Source organism: Balaenoptera ricei, chromosome 15, assembly GCF_028023285.1.
Source record: "Balaenoptera ricei isolate mBalRic1 chromosome 15, mBalRic1.hap2, whole genome shotgun sequence".
Lineage (NCBI taxonomy): Eukaryota > Metazoa > Chordata > Mammalia > Artiodactyla > Balaenopteridae > Balaenoptera > Balaenoptera ricei.
The window spans coordinates 30,693,364-30,715,522 of record NC_082653.1 but is presented as its reverse complement, the minus strand read 5'-3'; the positions used below and the strand labels follow the sequence as shown (position 1 = coordinate 30,715,522).

At 37.1% G+C, this 22,159-nt stretch overlaps 1 protein-coding gene across 4 annotated transcripts in view; it reads right to left on the bottom strand.

Annotated features, from left to right (window-relative positions):
• Nucleotides 1–22,159, bottom strand: part of ATRN (attractin) — a 158,318-nt gene that overhangs the window by 125,668 nt on the left and 10,491 nt on the right. The gene's annotated exons all lie outside the window — the stretch shown is intronic.

The window sequence follows — 22,159 nt, the reverse complement described above, 5'->3', positions numbered from 1 at the left end:
AGGCTATGTCAGGGGGTGTGTTTACTGGGCAGCTGTTTATTCAGGAAGACTTTAAGCAACCTGTCTGCTGATGGGTGGGGCTGTGTTCCCACCTGTTGGTTGTTTGGCCTGAGCCATCCCAGTACTGGAGGCTACAGGCTATTGGGTGGGGCCAGGTCTTGGTGAGAAAACCGAAGTCTCCAAGAGGGTTCACGCCAATGAGTCCTAACCAGAGCTGCCGCTGCCAATGTTCTTGTCCTCTCAGCGAGTCACAGCCGCCCCCCGCCGCCTCTGCAGGAATCCCTCCAATACTGTCAGGTAAGTGTGGCCCAGTCTCTCATGAGGTCACTGCTTTTTTCCCTGGGTCCTGGTGTGCACCAGACCCTCTGTATGCCCTCCAAGTGTGGAGCTTCAGTTTCCCCCACTTCTGTGGAATTCCTGTGATCAAACCCCGCCGACCTTCAAAGCTAGATTCTCTGGGGGCTCCGCCTCCCATTGCCAGGCTGCCAGGCTGGGGAGCCTGATGTGGGGCTCGGAACTTTCACCCCTGTGGTATAATTATTTTTATAATTATTTTCCAGTTTGTGGGTTGCCCACCTGGCATGTATGGGATTTGATTTTATCGTGATTGCATCCCTCCTACCATCTCGTTCTGGCTTCTTCTTTGTCTTTGGATGTAGGGTATCTTTTTTGATAGACTCCAGAATTTTTTTGTCGGTGGTTGTTCAGCAGTAAGCCGTGATTTTGGTTTTTCCATGAGAAGGAGGGAGGTCATGTCCTTCTACTCTGCCATAGGTCCTGGAAAGCACATGGCACACCTGGGGGCCACAGTGAGGTCAAGGGTAGAGAGCAAAAGTTTGTTTCTTCTAAACAGGACGTGGTTAGGTTTTGTTTCTCAACCTAGTCTGACAGTTTTACTGACACATATAATCTATTCACATTTAGTATAATGAGTGCTATACTGATTTGACTCCTTCCAACCAAATTTTTAAATCAACCTTAATGAGGAGTAATTTATATATAATAAAATGCAGTCATCATAAATGTACAATTTGGTAAGTTTTGACAAATTTATACACATATAAACCCCCCAAACAAGATATAAAACAGTTCTGTCACCCCCCAAAGTTCCCTCAGACCTGTTTGCAGGTAATCCTTCTCAATGCTGATCTTGTTTCTATCATTGCAGACCTGATTTATGGAACCTGATTTTATAGAACCTGATTTAATGGAATCATGCAGAGACACTTTTGTGCCTTGCTTCTTTTGATCAGCATGTTTCTGAGTATAGTGTGTATCAATAGTTTGTTCCTTCCTATTGCTGTGTAGTATTCTACTGTATGAATATACCACAACATGTCTATCCATTTTCCTGTTGACAGACACTTGGATTATGTAGTTATAGACGCTTATGAACAAAGCTGCTAAGAACACTTGTGCACAAGCCTTTGTGTGGACATTTCTCTTGGATAAAAACATAAAAAAGGAATCATTGGATCAAAGTATAGATATACACGTAAATTTAAAGAAACTGCCAAATTGTTTCCTGAGTGGTTATACCATCTTACACTTCCATCATCTAGGTATAATTCTTCTCTGCCCTCAGGTCTCCCAGTATTCCCACAGCCTCAGCAATATACCCCTTCAGCAATATATTGGACTGTGGAAGTCAGGAAGACCTACTGCACTCCATGGATGCAGCATCTTGCTTTCCAAATCTGCAGCTTTGTGGTCCTTGCACCTTGCTATACTGGCCCAGCTACACTGCTCTCTATGTCTAGAAGAATCACAACAGAATGTGGATGTTATAGTTTCCTATAGGTCCCCAAGCAAGCTGGCTCAAGAGAAGCAGGGAGCTTGCAGTTAGAAAAGCCAAGGAAGCAAGCCTCATTCAGGCTGCCATGTCCTTTCTCCCTATTGTCAAAGGCCATCTGAGTCTGGGTTTTCTTGTTGCTTCTAACTAAAAGCATCCCAACTACTTATTTCACCAACTCCAAGATGAACATGTTTTTCTTAACAGCTCAGAAATCAGGATGCATTGTAAAACCAATGGCAGGTCATAGTTTAAATGTTTTTTCTTTCTTAGAAGTACATAAGAGTGCATTTTACACTCAATGGTATCTTAATAAACTGCAGTTATACATATGGCAAACCCTAAACCTGACTGACTCCAACTCTCTGCTTACTCTGTATATGAAACCAAGCAGCTAAATAAGGCTAGTGACACAACACTGTGCTGACTGGTCTCACTTCACATTTATAAACACATATCTCAAGTAGGTTCCCAGCACTGTGGGACAATCAATCTTTTCATTTCCCTGGCCAATTCTCTGTTATACCTTATTATCTTTCACTTTTCCAAACCCTCTTCCCTCTCTTCAATTTTAGCTGATGATCAATTGATTACTTCACCTGTTTCACATCTATTTACCACCAGTGGAATGTAAATTTCATGACAGCAAGGACTTTTGTCTGTTTTGTTCATTATTTCTAGTGCCTAGAAGTGTGTCTGGCATCCTAATGACACAAAGTGAATAGCTGTGGAAAGAAGAAATAAATCAGGAGACCTATATTTTCTTACCATTACTAAATGCAGGTACTTTGCCTTCCCCCTAGTTACAATGGATAGGGTCACACCCTCTACCTGGGTGCAGAATTCTAAAACTCTACTCAATCAAGGGCCTCACCAGAACAAACCTAATTCTAAACCACACGCTATACTTTTTCTATCTACTGGATCAGCATAAGACTGGCTGTTGGATTCCCTTCTTAAAAAACAAACTTCCTTCTCATGTTCTCAAGCTATTCCCTACTTTTTTTTTTTTTTTTTTTTTTTTTTACTTTTACAACAAAGGTCTTCTTAAGAATTATCTACTGTTGGGAATTCCCTGAGGTCCACTGGTTAGGACTCCATGCTTTCACTGCCAAGGGTGTGGGTTCAACCCCTGGTATGGGAAATAAGATCCTGCAAGCTGCACAGTACAGCCAAAAAAACCCCAAACAAACCAAAAAACAAACAAACAAAGAAAAAACCACAAAGAATTATCTACTCTCGCTGACAATACTCTTACCTTGTAACTTCTTAACCCCATTCCAATGGGGTCTAACCCTCACCCCTCCTCTGAAATCCTTCTGTTAAGGTATAGAGGAGTAAATTCTCAGATCCCTTCTTATTTCATTCTCAGATCCCTTCTTACTTCACTCTCCTACACATCTGAAGTAGCTGATGACTCCCTCTTTATTTTTTTGTTTGCATTTAATCTTTTGTTTTCTTCCAATTTTATTGAGATACAATTGACATACAGCACTATATAAGTCTAAGGTGTATAGTATAATGATTTGACCTACATACTTCATGAAATGATTATCACAATAAATTTAGTGAACATTCATCATCTCATATAGATACAATATTAAAGAAACAGAAAACAAAGTTTTTCCTTGTGATGAGAACACTTAGGATTTAGTCTCTTAATAACTCTCATATATAACATACAGCAGTGTTAATTAAATGCATCATGTACATCCTTAGTACTTCCTTATCTTACAACTAGAATTTTGTACCTTTTGACTACTTTCATTCAATTCCCCCTCCCCCCACCCCCTGCCTCTGGTAACCACAAATCTGATCTCTTTTTCTGTTTGTTTCTGAAGTATAATCGACCTACAACACTATGTTAGTTCCTGTTACACAACACAGTGTTTTAATATTTCTATACATTTCAAAATTATCACAATGATAAGTCCAGGTACAATATGTCATCATACAAAGATATTACATAGTTACTGACTATAGTCACCACACTGTACATTTCATACTTGTGATTCATTCGCAACTCTAAGTTTGTGCCTCTTAATCTCCTTCACTTATTTCTCTCCTCCTCCACTCCCCTCCCCTCTAGCAACCACCTGTTTGTCCTCTGTATATACAACTCTATTTGTTTTGTTTTTTGTGTCATCTGTTTTGTTTTTTAGATTCCATATGTAAGTGAACTCATACAGTATTTGTCTTTCTTTTATTTCACTTAGCATAATATGCTCTAGGTCCATCCACGTTGTCACAAATGGCAAGATTTCATTCTTTTTACAGCTGAGTAATATTTGATTGCATATATACACCACACCTTTATCCATTCATCTATTGATGGGCACTTAGGTTGCTTCCATATATTGGCTATTGTAAATAATGCTGCAATGAACATAGGGATATATATATCTTTTCTAATTGGTGTTTTCTTTTCTTTGGATAAAATACCCAGAAGAGGAATTGCTGGATCATATGGTGGCTCTTTTTAATTTTTGAGGAATCTTCATACTGTTTTCCATAGTGGCTGCACCAATTTACATTGCCACCAACAGTGCACAGGGTTCCCTTTTCTCCACATCCTCACCAATTCTTGTTATTTGTTGTCTTTTTGAAAATAGCCATTCTGAATGGTGTGAGGTGGCATCTCATTGTTATTCTGATTTGCATTTACCTGATGATTAGTGATGCTGAGCATCTTTTCATGTGCTGTTGGCCACCTGTATGTTTTCTTTGGAAAAATGTCTATTCAGATCCTCTGCCCATTTTTAGTCAGGTTGTTTGTTTTTTCATATTGAGTTGTATGAGTTCTTTGTATATTATGGATATTAACCCCATATTGAAAATACCATTTGTAAATACGTTCTCTCACTCAGTAGGTGGCCTTTTTGTTTTGTTGATAGTTTCCTTCACTGTGCAAAAGATATTTAGTTTGATGTAGTCCCATTTGTTTATTTTTGCTTTTGTTTCCCTTGCCTGAGGAGACATATCCAAAAAAACTAAGACTGATGTCAAAGAGCACACTGCCTATGTTTTCTTGTAGAAGTTTTATGGTTTCATGTCTTAAAGTCTTTAATCCATTTTGAATTTATTTTTGTGCACGGTGTGAGAGCAGTCCAGTTTCTTTTGCATGTAGCTGTCCAGTTTTCACAACACCATTTATTAAAGAGGCTGTCTTTTCCCCATTGTATATTCTTGCTTCCTTTATCATAGATAATTGCCCATATAAGTGTGAACTCATTTCTGGGCTCTCTATTCTGTTCCACTGATGTATATGTCTGTTTTTGTGCCAGTACCATACTGTTTTGATTACTGTAGCTTCGTAATACAGTTTGAAACCAGGGAGCCTCCCTCTTTCTTAAAACACTTTCTCCACTTGGTTTCCCAAACCCTACACTCTGGACTCACAGGCAGCTTCTTCTCAGTCCCCTTTGGTAATTCCAACTGCTTATCCCAATATCTAAATGTAGGAATGCCCCAAGGCTCCAACCTCAGTCTGCTTCTATACCTAAATTCTGGGTCACTGGGTAAGTGATCTCAAACTGTCTCAAAGCCTTAAGTACCAACTGCATATATTTTTTACAACAAAACTATCATCTCTATGATTGGAACACCATTCTCCTGGTTATCCCAGGCAAAAACTATGAACAATACAGGCATATTATCTGTAAAAAAAATTATATTTTCTCCTTTCTAACATTTTCATTATATTTTATTATCTTCTTGTCTTATTACAACTGGTTAAGATCTCCATTATTACACTGAAAAGAACTGGTAATGGTAAGTATCCCTGTTTTGTTCCCAATCTCAGGGGAAAGCTTTCAAAATTTCACCCTACAGTGTGATATTTACCCTAAATTCTTTGTATGAAGTCTTCACCAGATTAAGGAAGTAATTTTCTATTCTTTTTTTCTTTCTTTCTTTTTTTAAATTTATTTGGCTACACCGGGTCTTAGTTGCAGCACGTGGGATCTTCACTGCCACATGCTGGATCTTCGTTGCAGCATGTGGCATCTTTAGTTGTGGCATATGGCATCTTTTAGTTGCGGCATGCGGGATTTTTAGTTGCAGCATGTGGGATCTTTTAGTTGTGGCATGCGGGCTCTTAGTTGCAGCATGCAGGATCTAGTTCCCTGACCAGGGATCTCCCTGACCAGGGATCAAACCCGGGCCCCCTGCATTGGGAGTGCAGAGTCTTAACCACCAGACCACCAGGGAAGTCCTTATTCTTTAAACTAAAGATTTTTTTTTTTACCACTAATGAGTACTGAACTCTATTTTCTTTTTAAAGAACTGTCCATCTAATGAAATGATCATTTGGTTTTTCTCCTTTATTCTGTTAAATCGACCTTGAATTTCTCAAATCCAAGAAACCCAAAGTTGGGTTCAATTTGGTCATGATTCTTTTTACATTTTGCTGGATACAGTTTGCAAATATTTTGTTTAATTTTTTTTAATATGTTTGTAAGTTAGACTGACCTGTTGCTTTCCTTCTTTGTCAGGTTTTGATAATAAACATATGCTGGCTGCATAAAAACAATGGATTTCACCTCTCTTCCTATGTTCTAGAAGAGTCTATGTAAGACTGGTCCTATAAAAGTTTGCAAGAATTTACTATTGAAGCCATCTGGGCCTGGAGTTGTCTTTTTAGTAAATTAGTTTTACTAGAGTTTGCCATTCCATTTAAATTTTTCAAATTTATTGGAATAAACTTGTTAATAATATCCTCGTATGATTTTTCCAATGTCTGTAGGATCTATAGTGATGGCCCCTTTATCATCACTGATATCAGTAATTTCTGTTTCTTTTTCTCTTTATCAATCTCTCTAGCAGTTCATCAATTTTACTAGTCTTTTAACACTTACCTTTGTTAATCCTCTGTATTGTATAGGTTTTATATTAATTTTTCTCTTACCTATATTATTTCATTCCCATGACTTTAAGTATATTTTGTAGTGCTTTTTCTATTTTCTTGAGTTGATAACTTAGATCACTAATGCAATCTTTCTTCTTTTTTAATGTATGCATTTAAAGCTGTAACTTTCATTCTCAGCACAGCACTAGTGGTATCCCAAAGCTTTGAGATAAAATATTTTCATTACCATCTGGTTTGAAATATTTTCAAATTACTGGGGTGGTTTCTTCTTCGATTCATGAACATTAGAAGAGTACAGTAACTGTATAGTGCAGTATTCTCTGTATGTCAATTAGGCCAAGTGTTTTCAAATCTTTCTTCTGTTAGTTACTAAGAGAGGAGTATTTTTAACATCAATGGATGTAAAAAAGCAGGAAGAAAATCTGATGAGGAGCAGGATATGTGCATGGTCTTAAAGCATCTCCTCACATACTGCTTAACGGTTGCAAGGAGGAATTAGTGGAAAAATAAGACAATATCTCAAACAGGAAAATAAAATATAAAAAATAAGGGACAGATAGGCATTGTATGCCTCCACATGTGATACCGTGAGAAGGATACCTCCCCACCTAAGCAGCATCCCGGCCAAGGATGCATAACTTGAATCTAACCATGAGGAAACATGAAACAAAAGCAAAATTTTTAAAACTGAATTAAAACTGGGGGGCTGTATGTATGAAAAAATGCCAATATCATTAAAAACAACAAACAACAACAAAGAAAGGCAGTAGAAATGTTTTAGATCAGGGGCTGGCAAACTATAGCCCTTGGGCAAAATCCAGCCTGCCATTCGTTCATGAAAATCTTATTGGAACACAGCCACAATCTTTTGCACACTTACTGGCAATGGCTGTTCAGTGCTACAATAGCAGAAGTGAGCAGTTGTGATCGAGACAAAGCCAAAAATACTTACTATTTGGTCCTTTACAGAAAAGGTGTGCTGACCCCTGTTCCAGATTAAAGCAGGCTAAAGAGACATGACAATCAGATGCAATACCTAACCCTAGACTGGATCTTGTACTGGAGGCAGGGAAATGACAGAAAGGTCATTATTCGGTCAGTTGACAATGGGGAGTACAAACAGTAGATAAAAGCATTATATCAATGTCAGATTTACTGACGGTGAAAACTATACCTTAAGACTTAAGTCTCTTAATCACTATTCTTAGAAAATACATGCTAAAGTATTTTAAAGGGTCAAGAGCCATGATACATACACACACACACACACACACACACATATACAGCTTATTCTCAAATGCTTCAAGGAAATAAACTGTGTATGGTAGTGTGTTTGTGTGTGAGACAGAGAGACACATACAGAGAGAGGGAATGATTAGGTATTTTCGTCCCTTTGTCTCTTTGTATTTCTGTCCAGTTATTTTATTCCAATATATTTTGCAATCCACTGATTCTCTCTTCATCTGTGTCTAAGGTTCCTAAAATCAGTAAATGTATTTTCAGTTTCCAGTAACTTCTTTTCTATACTTTCTAATTCTCTGATGAAATTGTTCATCTTGTCATTTAAATTCTTAAAGATAGTTATTATTTATCTCAAAGCCTGTTTCTAATCATTATGACTGCTGGCTTCCTGGTGTGTGTGTGCCTCCACTAATGTCCTTTTCCTCTTCCAAGAGCCAATCCAGAATCCTACACTGCATTTAGTTGTTATGTCTTCTTAGTCTCCCTGAGCCTCTTTTTTAATAATTTAAATTTTAGTTGAAATAATAGATTCACACGCAGCTATAAGAAAAAATACAGTGATTCCTTGTACACTTTAACCAGTTTCCTCGAATGGTAACACTTTTCCAAAACCACAGTATAATGTCACAACCATAATACTGACATTGATAAATCTTATTCAGATTTCCACAATTTTACTTATACTCATGTGTGTACGTGTGTTTGTGTAAGTTCTGTACAATTTTGTCACCTGTGTAGATTCATGTATCCACCACCACAGTCAAGATATGCACAGTTCCAACAATACATGGATTCCTCATATTGCCCTTTAATAACCACACACACCTGCCTCCCACATCTTCCTCACACACTCGCTATCCTTAATCCCTGCCAATGTTTAATCTGTTAATTTTATCTTTATGTAATGTCTCTCTTTGTCTCTGGTAATTTTCCATACTCTAAAATCTAATCTATCAAATATTAATAAAGCCATTCCTGCTCTTTTTAAAAGTAATGTTTATATGGTATAATTTTTCCATTCTTTTACTTTCTACCTACTACATTGTTGAATTTGAAGTGACTTTCTCACAAGCAGCATATAACTTGGTCACGTTTTTTCATCACTACTGATATGTTAAGGCTTAAGTCTCCCACTCTATCTGATGTTTTATATTTTTCTCTGGATCTCATTCTTCTGTTTCTCTCTTTTGCCTTCCTGTGAGTCATCTGAACATTTTAAAAGATTTTACCTTGATTTATGTATACAGTTTTTATCTTTTTGTATAGTTTTCTCAGTGGTTACTCTCGGTATTAGAATATACATATGTGATTTATAACAATCTTTTTTTTAAAATAAATTTATTTATTTTATTTATTTATTTTTGGCTGCATTGGGTCTTCATTGCTGCACACGGGTTTTCTATAGTTGTGGCAAGCGGGGGCTACTCTTCGTTGCGGTGCACGGGCTTCTCATCGCAGTGGTTTCTCATGTTGCGGAGCACAGGCTCTAGGCGCGTGGGCTTCAGTAGTTGTAGCATGCGGGCTCAGTAGTTGTGGCTCGTGGGCTCTAGAGCACAGGCTCAGTAGATGTGGCACACAGGCTTAGCTGCTCTGTGGCATGTGGGATCTTCCCAGACCAGGGCTCAAACCCATGTCCCCTGCACTGGCAGGCAGATTCTTAACCACTGCACCACCAGGGAAGCCCAAAAATCTTCTAGTAATAACGTTTTACCACTTTGAGTGGAGTATGGAAACCTCACTTCCATTTAGGTCCTTTATCTTTTCTATCATCATATTTAGTATCAAACGGTTTTATGTTTTTGATTCAATCATCAATGACTGATAAAATTCAGGAGGAAAAGGAGAGTCTATTATTGTATGTATCGATATTTCTACCCTCTCCATCATCTCTTTCCTGACGCTCCAAGATTCTTTCCTTTATTGTTTCTTTAGGTCTGCTAGCAACAACTTCTTTTAGTTTTTCATCACCTGAGAATGTTTTATTTCCCTTTAATTCCTGAGTGACAACTGTGCTAGATACAGAATTCACAATTGACAGTTCTTTTATTTCAGCACTTGAAATATTGTGCCACTTCCAATGGTGCCCATGGTTTCAAATGAGAAATCTATTGTTATTTGAATTGGTATTCCCCATAGGTACTGCATCATTTCTATCTGGCTACTTTCAAGACTTTTTTTGTCTTTAGGTTTCTGGCCCTCTATTCTATTCCACTTATCTGTCTGTTCCTTCACCAATACCACAATGTCTTGTGGTACCATTGTAGCTTTATAGTAAGCCTTGCTGTCAGGTAGTGTCAGCCCTCAAACTTTGCCCTCCTCCTTCAATCTTATGCTGGCTATTCTGGTCTCTTGTCTCTCCATATAAACTTTAGCATCAGTTTGTCAATATCCGCAAAATAATCTGCTAAGATTCTGAATAGGATTACATTGAATTTATAGATCAAGTTGGGAAGAACTGATATCTTGACAACACTGAGTCTTTTGATCCATCAACAAGCAACATCTCTCCATTTATTTAGTTCTTCTTTGATTTTGTTCATCAGAGTTTTGCTGATTTCCTCATACAGATCTTATACATATTTTGTTAGACTTATCCCCAGTATTTCACTTTTGGGAGTGCTGATGTAAATAGCATTGTTCCTAAATTCAAATTCTACTTCCTCATTGCTGATACACAGGAAAGCAGTTGACTTCTGTGTATTAACCTTGTGTCCTGTGCCTTTAGATTTCAAGAGTTTAATTCAAGATGCATTTGGTGTAGATTTCCTTGGGTTTATCCTATATGGGACTTCCACAGTTTCTTGGGTCTGTAGATTTGTTTCTTTTGCCAAATTTGGTAAATTTTCAGCCATATTTCTTTCAAATACTCTTTCAGTCCCATTCTCTTTCTCTTTTCCTTCCGGGACTTCAGTTACACGAATGCTATATCGTTTGTCCTTCACAGATCATTTTTTCTAGTCGGTTTTCTGTTTAGATTGGGTGAATTCTATGGTTTTGTTCTCAGGTTTACTGATGCTACCATCTATTATTCATGGTCACTCTACTATTGAGCCCATCCAGCCACTTTTTTGTTGCTGTTGCTGCTACTGTGTTTTTCAATTCTAAAATTTCCATTTGGTTCTAATATTTTAAATTTGGTTCTAATTAATTTTATTTGGTTTGTTGCTAAGATTTTGGTTTTTTGTTTCAAGATATTTTAAATTGATTTTGAAGCATTTTTATAACAGCTAGTTTAAAATTCTGAGAAAATTCCAACATCTGATTCACCATGTGTTGGTGTCTGTTGCCTTTTCTAATTCAAGTTGCAGTTTCCTGTTATTGGTATGATGCGTGATTTTCTATTGTATCTTGAACATTTTGTCTATTATGTTAGAACATCACTAACATAGGGTCTTATTAAATCTTTTATTTTAGCAGGTTGTCACCCTGTTTAGTTTTAGCATGTGGATCTTGGCCTACTTTTCTGGGCTATTGTTCAAATGGCGGGTTAATTTTCAGAGCCTTTGTGGTCTTATTTGGCTTGCTTTGTTTATCTGGTGCCACTGGGCTCCTGCTGGTCCCTGCTAGTGCTGCCTGAGGGGGCAAAAGGAGTGTTGCCAAGTGTCTCTTGGTGGGGAAAGTCTGTGATGGCCCTAGGTTGCCCCTCAGTTTCCAAGTGTCTCTGAGTAGTAAAGGCAAGTCTTGAGCCCACAGAGACAAACAGGCTTCCCAGAATGTGCCCTTTGCTACAGCTGGACCCCTCTTGCCAGTTCCACCCATCTGCCCCTGTGTCTCTTGGGTAGGGGAGAAGCAGCTCAGGCCCACATAGCCAAAGAGACTTAGGACTAGGCCAGTTGTAGCTGTGTCCTTTTTGCCAGTAGTGCCCACCTTGGGGTCTTTGGGTTGGGGAGGAGAGTCTCAAGCCCTCAAGGAGAAAGACGCTTCTCAGACTAGAATGCTTACTGTAGCAGAGTCTCTCTTGTCAGTTCTGCCCACCTGCCTTGATATCTCTCAGCAGAAAAGGGAAATCTCAAGACAGGTGGGAAGGAGTATGCTTCTCCTCAGCACTCATATTCAGTGGGGGCTCATAGTTGATCCCCCTTGCCAATGGTATCGAATCTGCATGATGTTTTCAGAGGGACTCCCATTTGATTCAGGGGAGGCATGAACCTACCTGGACTGTGTTCTGTTGTTAGGTCAGGGTGGGGAGGTCAGGAAACACCAGAACTAGGTGGCCTTCTTCTGTTGGGGGAATGCAAAATGCTATGGCTATGCTGTTCTTTCAGTCCTATGGTCCCGAACCAGATCACCTTCCTAGAACCATTCACAGTTCTCCTTTGGTTGTCTTCTGCACAAATTCCAGGACTTATAGTTGGATTTAGCGGGGGAAAATGGGTATATACTATCTCATTTGTACTGGAAGTCTCCCTATGGGTCTTTTCAATTATCTATTTTCTCTCGATTTTCAGTCAGTTCTTTCATTTTTATATATATTTTTTTATTGAATGCCAGACTAAGTTTTATAAATATTTACCACATTATAAATATATACTCTAGTTACATATAAATATATCATATATTATCACTAAGTATATAAAAACTATACAGATAACCTGAATCAATGATTGATGACAGTGTCTTCCTCCAGAGAAGTTTTATATCTGCTTCTAGCAAGCAACAAAGCTAGGAACAGATCTTAATCCAATCAAGGATTGAGGTGATTTGAAAGCTTGGCTTCAGCTTTTTTTGAGAGCTGATCTATTTTGAGTTCACCCTTAAGCATAAAGTGTAGTCTATCCTTCAGGGTTCCCAGTTAAAAGCTTGGGGTGTTTTCCAGTATTCTTTGCAAGCTCTGAACTCCAATTCTGTCTCCCAATTCTGCATGACTACCAAAAACTCTGCTTAGTATCTCAGCCTCTCTGCCACCACTTTCTGCTCAACCTCTTAGCTACATGTTTCAAATCGGCCAATCACTCCATGGGGAAACCTATACCAAAAGTTGGCCTCACCCCTCTGTGCTCTCCTTTTCTCCAAAATTTTGGCCTCTCAAGTCCTTGTTGTTTGCCTTGCTCACTCTCCAAAGCTTCCAAACAGACTTTTAAAAAATATTTTTCCAGCTTTTCTAGTTGTTCTCAGTTGGAGTGCTGCCTTAGAAAAAGCTATTCTACCATTGATAGAAACAGAAATCTCCCCAATAGCTTGTGATGTGATATGATAATATGTTCCAGGCTCATACTATAGATTTTCTGACTCCAACCTGAAATGTCATTTTTCCAAGGTACCCCAGGTTCCTTCTAGTGAGAATTATTTTTTAAGAGAACAAAGTCTGACACTATAAGTGCTTAATGTCACTTAGCTTAATTTCTGAGATTTTTCAGCAGAGAGAATTAGGAAATACATTTTTAAAAGGGAAAAAATACATCATGAGCTCATACTGACATTTCCAACTCAAATTTAGGATCCTAGAATTCTTACCCAACTCTCTGATTATATCTCTTTTCCATTCAAAAATCTAGGGTCTCAATCCAATATAAGTATTCACTTGTTTACTTTATGATACACACCTCCAGAATAACAATACCAATATTACTACCAGTTATATGATTACTAAAATCAGTTTATGATATCTTTGCAGTTCCTTATCTTTGGGAGTATATACCACTAGAAACATCCAAATTACTATGCTTCAAGGTGACTTGAAATAGTCTCTATGTGCTTCAGCCTCAAACTTGATATACATTTAGGTTAACATTTCATTTTGCATTTGATTTTTAGGAATTACCTTTTTTCTCTAATTTTATTTCATTTTTGTTTTATAATATGGTAAGGCATTTGCATGATTCTAAAACCTAATCCACAAAGTACATTCAGAAGTCTAGGTTCTATACCTGTTTCTGCACCTCATTCCCTCCCTTTCCATAGAGTAATCATTTTTCTTAGTTTTTGGTTTATCATTCCCTTGTTTGGTCTATGTATATACACAACAATGTAGGTGTATATATTTGTATAGCCTCTTTATTTGAAAACTAGTAGCATACAATGCCATTGTTTTGCTCCTTGCTTTTTCCATTTAACAATATAGTCTTGAGATGACCACACAGCTGATATGTAGATTATCCTCATTCCTTTTTATAGCTACTCCATTGTGTGGACATACCATATTTTATTTAACTAGTCCTCTTAGTGATCTGAGCCCAGACTAACCTGCTACTGAATTTTGTTTCATAATTCAAGTTCACATAAAAATGCAAATAGTCTCAGGAGGACAGATCAACTAATCTGCTGGTATTCTGGCCTCTACTGTCACAGTATTAAGCAAAGAAGTTAATTATATAACCAAGAAACAAAATACACTAACAAATTTAGCCCCTGCCCAAATCCATGATATAGGGTTCTCAACTGGAGTATACAACAAAATCACCCACAGAGGCTTAAAAAACAAACAATAAATGATAGGGCCACAACACTAACCACTCTCAGTTGGGACCCAGCATTGCATTAGTGTCTTTAAAAGCTCCACAAATGATTCTAGTACATACTCCGAATTAAGAACAAATCTTCCACATACAATCTTGGAATTTCTAGGTGTTAAAGTAAGTGGCTGAATTTTTGACACCAATACTAAAAATACTTCTACATTCTAAACTTTCATTTTTAGTTAGAAATTTTTGACCTAATAATTCTTTAAAATCAACATACAATGAGAAAAGTTCATCATGAAAATTTATAGTAATAGCCCTAAAATGTAACAGATTAAACACATCCTAATTATTTAAAAATAATAAATCTATAACTATTATGAGTTCTATATGCTTTAATGTTTAGAATATCCTACTATAACCATCCATAATGATAATCAAAACTACCACAAAGTAATATGGATCCCTCACATTTGTAAAAAGTAATAAATCATCTACCTTGAAAGACTCCATAAAAGGGACAACTCCTTTGCTCAAATCCTGGGCTCTGTCCTTGGAGTTGCCCTGAATCCAGTTCTCTATGATCCCCCTAAATGCAATCCCATATGCATTCACAGCTTCCTCTAGCGTCTATATGATAATAACTGCCCAAACTATATTTCTAGCACAAAGCTAGACCCGTTTCAAACCAATATTTCCTATATTAAAAATTTAAGTAATTAAATCCACTTCTTTTTACCTCTTGGTTTTTCTTTTTTCCCCCCACAATTTTGTCATCATCCACCCTATCTTTCAAAACTTATCAACTCTTCCTTTACCTCACCCCATTCACTCAGCCTACAAAACCACTCCCATTTTTGTCCCTCTTCTCTCCCCATTTTGTCCCTCTTCTATCCCTAGGCCAATGATGCCCCAGATTAAATTCTCATCCAAGCTTATTCTCCTACAATAGCTCAGCCCAACTCCCTGATCTGGCCAGTTCTCTATAGAGACGGTCTTAAATTCTGTCCCCAAACATATCAGCATTTAAGGGTGAAGACAAAATAAAGACAATAGACAAAATGTGATACCCTTGCCAAAAGAAAACCTCATGAACATAGATATAAAAACCCAAAACAAAATATTACCAAATCAAATCCAGAAAATCTATATTAAAAAATATATCATGGCCAAATTGAGTTCATTTCAGGGATATAAGGATGGTCAAACAATTAGGAAGTCTATCAGTGTAACTTAACACATTAACAGATTAAAGGACAAAAGCTATATGATCACTGGTCACCTACTATGTGCCAGGACCTATTCTAGAAGATTTCTTTGAAGTCAGAAACAAGACTGTTCAACAATGTCCTATAGACCTTAAACAATTCAATAATTAGACAAGAAAAAGAAGCACAGAGTATACAGATCAGAAATAAACTATTACGGGCTTCCCGGGTGGCGCAGTGGTTAAGAATCCGCCTGCCAATGCAGGGGACACAGGTTCGAGCCCTGGTCCGGGAAGATCCCACATGCTGAGGAGCAACTAAGCCCATGTGCCACAACTACTGAGCCTGCGCTCTAGAACCCACGAGCCACAACTACTGAGCCCACGTGCTACAACTACTGAAGCCCACACGCCTAGAGCCCGTGCTGTGCAACATGAGAAGCCACCGCGATGAGAAGCCTGTGCACCGCAACGAAGAGTAGCCCCCGCTCGTCACAACTAGAGAAAGCCTGCGTGCAGCAATGATGACCCAGTGCAGCCAAAAATAAATAAATAAAATAAATAAATGTATTTTAAAAAAAAGAAAGAAACTATTACAATTTATTGGCAGCATGATTATCAACATTGAAAACTTAGTAGAATTCACAAGCTCTAAGTACTGCAAGAATTTCAGAAGGTTTCCTAGATATAAGTTCAATATATAAGAAAATCAATTCTGCTTTTGCACTTCTACCATCACAATGATGGTAAGAATCGGACAGTTTCTAGTTCAAGGAGGATTAGAGAGTTTCGACACCCCATCCCTACCAGATAAGCCCAGCTAAGCTCCTGCCTAGACCCATACAGGTAAGCTCACTAGAGATCAGCCAAGTCACCCAGATAACCACAGAGACTTATGAGCTAAATATTGCTTACTGTTATAATGATAATACTGATAAAAATAAAAATCAAAAATTTCATTCCTATGTACTACAGTAATCAATTAGGTTTAGCAATAGCAACAAAATTATATATCTAGGGGTAAATCCAATAAAAGTATGTGAGACGATTTTGAAAAAAGTTATAAGAATTTACTTAAAGACATAAAAGATACCTAAATAAATGGAAATATAAAGCATGTTCTAGATGAGAAGACTCTATTGATAAAGATGACGAACTTCTCCAGGCTAATCTCAATATCCGGTGAAATTCCAATCAAAAATCTCAACAAGGATTTTTGTTGAAATAAGAGGAACAAAGGGCTAAAAACAACCAAGAGAAATTTGAAGTTTTATGTAACTAAGGTGTATTTCAAATCTGTAGGGAGGAAAGTATACTATTATATAAATGGGACTGGGACGACTGCTTACCAAATAAAAATAACTAAATTAGGTCATTACAACAAACTATACATAAAAATAAATTACAGGCAGAAGAAAGATCAAAAAGTGAAAAAGCAAATATTTTTTAATGTTGAGGAAGAAATACAGGAGAATATCTTGACAAGGTGAGTAAAGGAAAGGAATTTTTTAATATAACAAAAAAAGCACAAGCCATAAAGGAAAAAAAGTGATAAAATTGACTACATTAAAATTTAAATTTCTGTTAAAAAGACACCATAAAGAAAGTTAAAGACAAGCCATAATTGCTGCTGGTAATGTAAGTTGGCTAAATCTCTATGGAAAGCTTTTTGGCAATACCTAACAAAATCTAAAATGCACATATCCCTCTGATAAAGCAATTTTGCTTCTGAGAACTAAACCTAAAGATACATCCAGAAATGTGTGAAATGACATGTGTACAAGGTCATTCAACACCTTTATATAAATTAAGACACAACCATACAATGGAATACCAAAGAATTTTTTTTTCAAATGTACTGGTATGAATCTCTAAGATATGCTGCTCAGTGAGGATGGAGAGGGAAAAGCAAAGTACAGATCATTGGGGAAATATGCCATTCTTATGTAAAAAGGAAGGAGGAAGAACATACAAAATATGCAATTGTTTATATATGCTGCTAACGTATCTGGAAAGCTACACAACTGATGACAGACTATTCCCAGAGAGGGAAAGGAAAACTTTCTACCATATACCCCTTTGTAGCTTTTGAATGCATTACCAATTTAAAAAAAGACCATATTTCATCTGTTCTAAGATATGCCTTTTTTTTCTCATTTAATATCTCTGAAATCAAGGTGCTTCTTAGAACTGATACCAATATCTTAATAATACTAGAAACATTTTTCTTAGTAGTACATAAAATAATGGTGTATCTTATAATTGATGGCATCTTAGATTCAACAAAATTAAGTAAAAAATTCTTAATAAATTTTTTTAAAATATAATTTTGGATTTACAGAAAAGTTGCAGAGATGATACAGTGAATTCCCAGACACCTCTTATCCAGTTTCACCTAATGATAACATATTAAATTACTATGATACATTTGCCAGACTAAGAAACCAATATTGGTACTTTTCTATTCCCTAAACGCCAGACTTTATTCCAAGTTCTCCAGTTTTTACACTAATATACTATTTTCTGTTCCAGGATACCACATTACATTTATTCATCATGTCTCCTTTGTCTCCCCTGGTCTATGACAGTTTCTTAGTGTTTCCTTGTTTTTCATGACCTTGACAGTTTTGAGATAGTGTACTATCAAGCATTTTGCGGAATGTCCCTCAATTTGTCTGATGTTTTTCTCATGATTACATTGGGGTTATGGGGCTTTTGGAAAAATGCCACAGAAGCAATATACCCTCCTAATCACATCATATCAGGGGGCACATGATATCAACACATTTTACCACAGCAATGTTAACCCTGGTCATTTGGTCAAGGTAGTGCTTGCCAAGTTTCTCCACTGTAAAGTTACTATTTTTCCCCTCTCCATATTCTACTCTTTGGATAAGATTCACTAAATACAGCCTATACTCAAGGAGGGCAGTGGAGAGAAATTAAGCTCCACATCCTAGATGGGGAAGTATCTGCTTATAATATTCAGAATTCTTCTGTAATATTTGTTCCTTCTTATCAATTATTTATCCAATCAATTATAGGTAAAATTTTTAAACTGTGAAATAAAATAAGCCATTTACTAAAAGAAGATCATTGCTGCATATATAATCCCACAATTAATATACAGAATATATGAAGAACTCCTATGAACTAATTTAAAAATCAACCCAAATGACAAATGGGCAAAAGGCAAGAAAAAGCAATTCAAATGAACATAAACCAAATATGGCCTTTAAACATATTGAAAGATAGTCACTCTTACTAGTAATCAAGAGAATGCAAAATAAAACCACCATATACAATTTCATACCCATCAGATTGGAGTGAAAAAAGAACTAGAACACCCAAACATGAACGAGTGAAATGAATCCCAACATGGGAGTAAAATCTAGACCAATCCCTTTTAAGAACAATTTAGTAATATCTAAAATTGAAGTGCTCTGACCCAGGAAGTTTTACTCCTATAATGACTAAGTAATAAATCCTTTTGAAAGTCAGGTGGTTTCCAATTTTTTGCTTACAACAAAACTGAAGGCAGATATAACTCAGCTGTTGCCTGGTACATACTTAAAACAAATTTTCGATGAAGGACTATCATTTGACTTTTGGCATATAATTTTAAAGGAGCTCAAACACTTGAGAGACCCTGCCACAACAAAGTTTCTTCCATTTAAAGATACTTATTTGGGACTTCCCTCGTGGTCCAGTGGTTAAGAATCCGTCTTGCAATGCAAGGGACACAGGTTCGATCCCTGGTCAGGGAACTAAGATCCCACATGCCACAGGGAAACTAAGCCTGTGCGCCACAACTAATGAAAGATCCCGCATGCCACAACTAAAGCCCATCACAGCCAAAAAATAAATAAATAAATATTTTAAAAAATAATAAAAAAAACTTATTTATGTTAACAAGATTTATTAGTTTTACATTTACCAAAGGGGAAAAAAGGGATTAATATTTACACTAAACTCTGTCTCATTCTAACAGTAAATTATTTCATCACAGATTTTTTTTTTTGGCTGCGTTGGGTCTTCATTGCTGCGCGAGGGCTTTCTCCAGTTCCGGCGAGCAGGTGCTACTCCTCATTGTGGTGCGCGGGCCTCTCATTGTGGTGGCTTCCCTTCTTGTGGAGCACAGGCTCTAGGCGTGCAGGCTCAGTAGTTGCGGTGCATGGGCTTAGTTGCTCTGCAGCATGTAGGATCCTCGCGGACCAGGGCTCAAACCCGTGTCCCTGCATTGGCAGGCGGACTCTCAACCACTGTGCCACCAGGGAAGTCCCTCATCGCAGATCTTTAAAAGTACTATCCATCTCAACAAGAGATGCTTTTCCAATAAAAAATGTTTAAAAGCTTTTTCAAAAAATGTGTATTAGATTTGTGTTGTTTGCTCAGCTGTATACTACAAATAACTGTAATAATTAGTTAATTCAGAAGAAAATCTTCAGCATGTAAAGTCTCATGGTCATAGAAAGCTGAAAAAGAAATCATTTATTTACAAATCCTTATTACAGAAAAGATAGGATACTCAAACTATCTTCAAGCATAGAACTATATTAGAATAAACTTCTATGGGGGAAATACACATACACACACAAATTAGTGCACATAAAACTGGTGAAATATGAATAAGGTTGATGGACTGTATCAATGCCAATATTCTGGTTGTGCTCTTGTACTATGGTTATGCAAGATGTTACTATTAAGAGAAACGGGTGACAGATGTAAGAAATCTATCATTTCTTAGAACTGTATATGGATCGACAATTATCTCAAAATAAAACTTTTTTAAAACTATATATGAGGATTTTGAAACTTATTACAGAACTTATTACAAACTAATCAGGATGGTCTGGTACTGACATAACAACAAACATATAGGTCAAGGGAACATAACTGAGAGTCTAGAAATAAACCCATTCATCTAGAGTTAACTGATTTTTGACATGGGTACCAGGACCATTCAATGGGGAAAAAACATTCTCTTCAATAAATGGTGCTGGAACAACTGGATATCCACACGCAAAAGAATGAAGTGGAACCACTACCTCACAGCACGTACAAAAATTAATTCAAAATGGATCAAAGACCAAAATGTAAAAGCTAACCCTATAAAACTCTTAAAAAGAAAACACAGATATAAATCTTCATGACCTTGGATTAGGAAATGGTTTCCTAGATAAGAAAGACACTTAAAGCACAAGCAAATGAACAAACAAACAAAAATAGAAAAATTAGACTTCATCAAAATTTTAAACTTTTATATGTAAAAAGCATTATCAAGGTTGTTCTTGTGAAAAACAACCAACAAAATGAGAGGAAATTATTTACAAATCATATATCTGACAAGGGTCTAATATCCAGAGCATATAAAGAACTCTTACAACTCAACAATAAAAAGACAAATAATTTTTAAAATGGTCAAACGATTGGAGTAGACATTTTTCCAAAGGAGATATACAAATGGCCACACAGGCACATGAAAAGATACTAAAAACCAATAGTCATTAGGGAAATACAAATCAAGCCATAATGAGATACCAGTTTGTACTTACTAGGATGGCCATTCATTCATTTATTTATATAAATAATTTTATAACAATAAATGAATGGGACTTCCCTGGTGGTCCAGTGGTTAAGAATCTACCTTCCAATGCAGGGGACACAGGTTTGATCCCTGGTTGGGGAACTAAGATCCCACATGCCGTTGGGCAACTAAGCATGTGCGCACAACTAGAGAGCCCACGTGACGCAACTACCAAGCCTGCGCACCACAACTAGAGAGAAGTCCCCACGCCACAACAAGAGAGATGCCCGCGCACTGCAACGAAGAGCCCTCGCTCCGCAACGAAAGATTCCACATGCCGCAACGAAGATCCCGCGTGCTGCAACTAAGACCAATGCAACCAAATAAATATTTTTTAAAAAATAAATGAATGAATGAATAAATAAAACCTCAGAAAATAGGTATTGATGAGAACGTGGAGAAAATGCAACTCTCATACGCTGCTGGTAGGAATGTAAACTGGTACAGTTGCTGTGAAAAAGTTTGGCACTTCCTCAAAAAGTAAACATTGAGTTACCGTGGACCCATCAATTCCACTCCTAGGCAAACATCCAAGAGACATACCCATATGTCCACTCAAAAATTTGTACATGAATGTTCACAGCAGCATTATTCATAATAGGCAAAAGGTGGAAGCAACCCAAATGTCCATCAACTAATGGATGGATTAATAAGATGTGGTATATGTATACTATGGAATATTATTCAGCCATAAAAAGGAATGAAGTACTGATATATGATACAACATGGATGAATCTTGAAAACATTACACTAAGTAAAAGAAGTCAGTCACAAATGACCACAAATGCCTAGGATAGAAAATCCATCAGCAGAAAGTAGACTGTGGTTGTCAGGCACTGGGAGGAAGGAGGAATGGGGAGTGACTGCTAACAGGTACAGGGTTTCTGTTTGGCATAATGAAAACATTCTGGAATTAGATAGTGATGATGGTTGCACAACTTTATGAATACACTAAAAATCACGTAATTGTACACTTTAAAATGGTGAGTTTTATGTTATCTGACATCTAGATCAGTGGACAGAACTCATAACCCAGGGGGGAAAAATTGTACAGAGGAATTAGAAT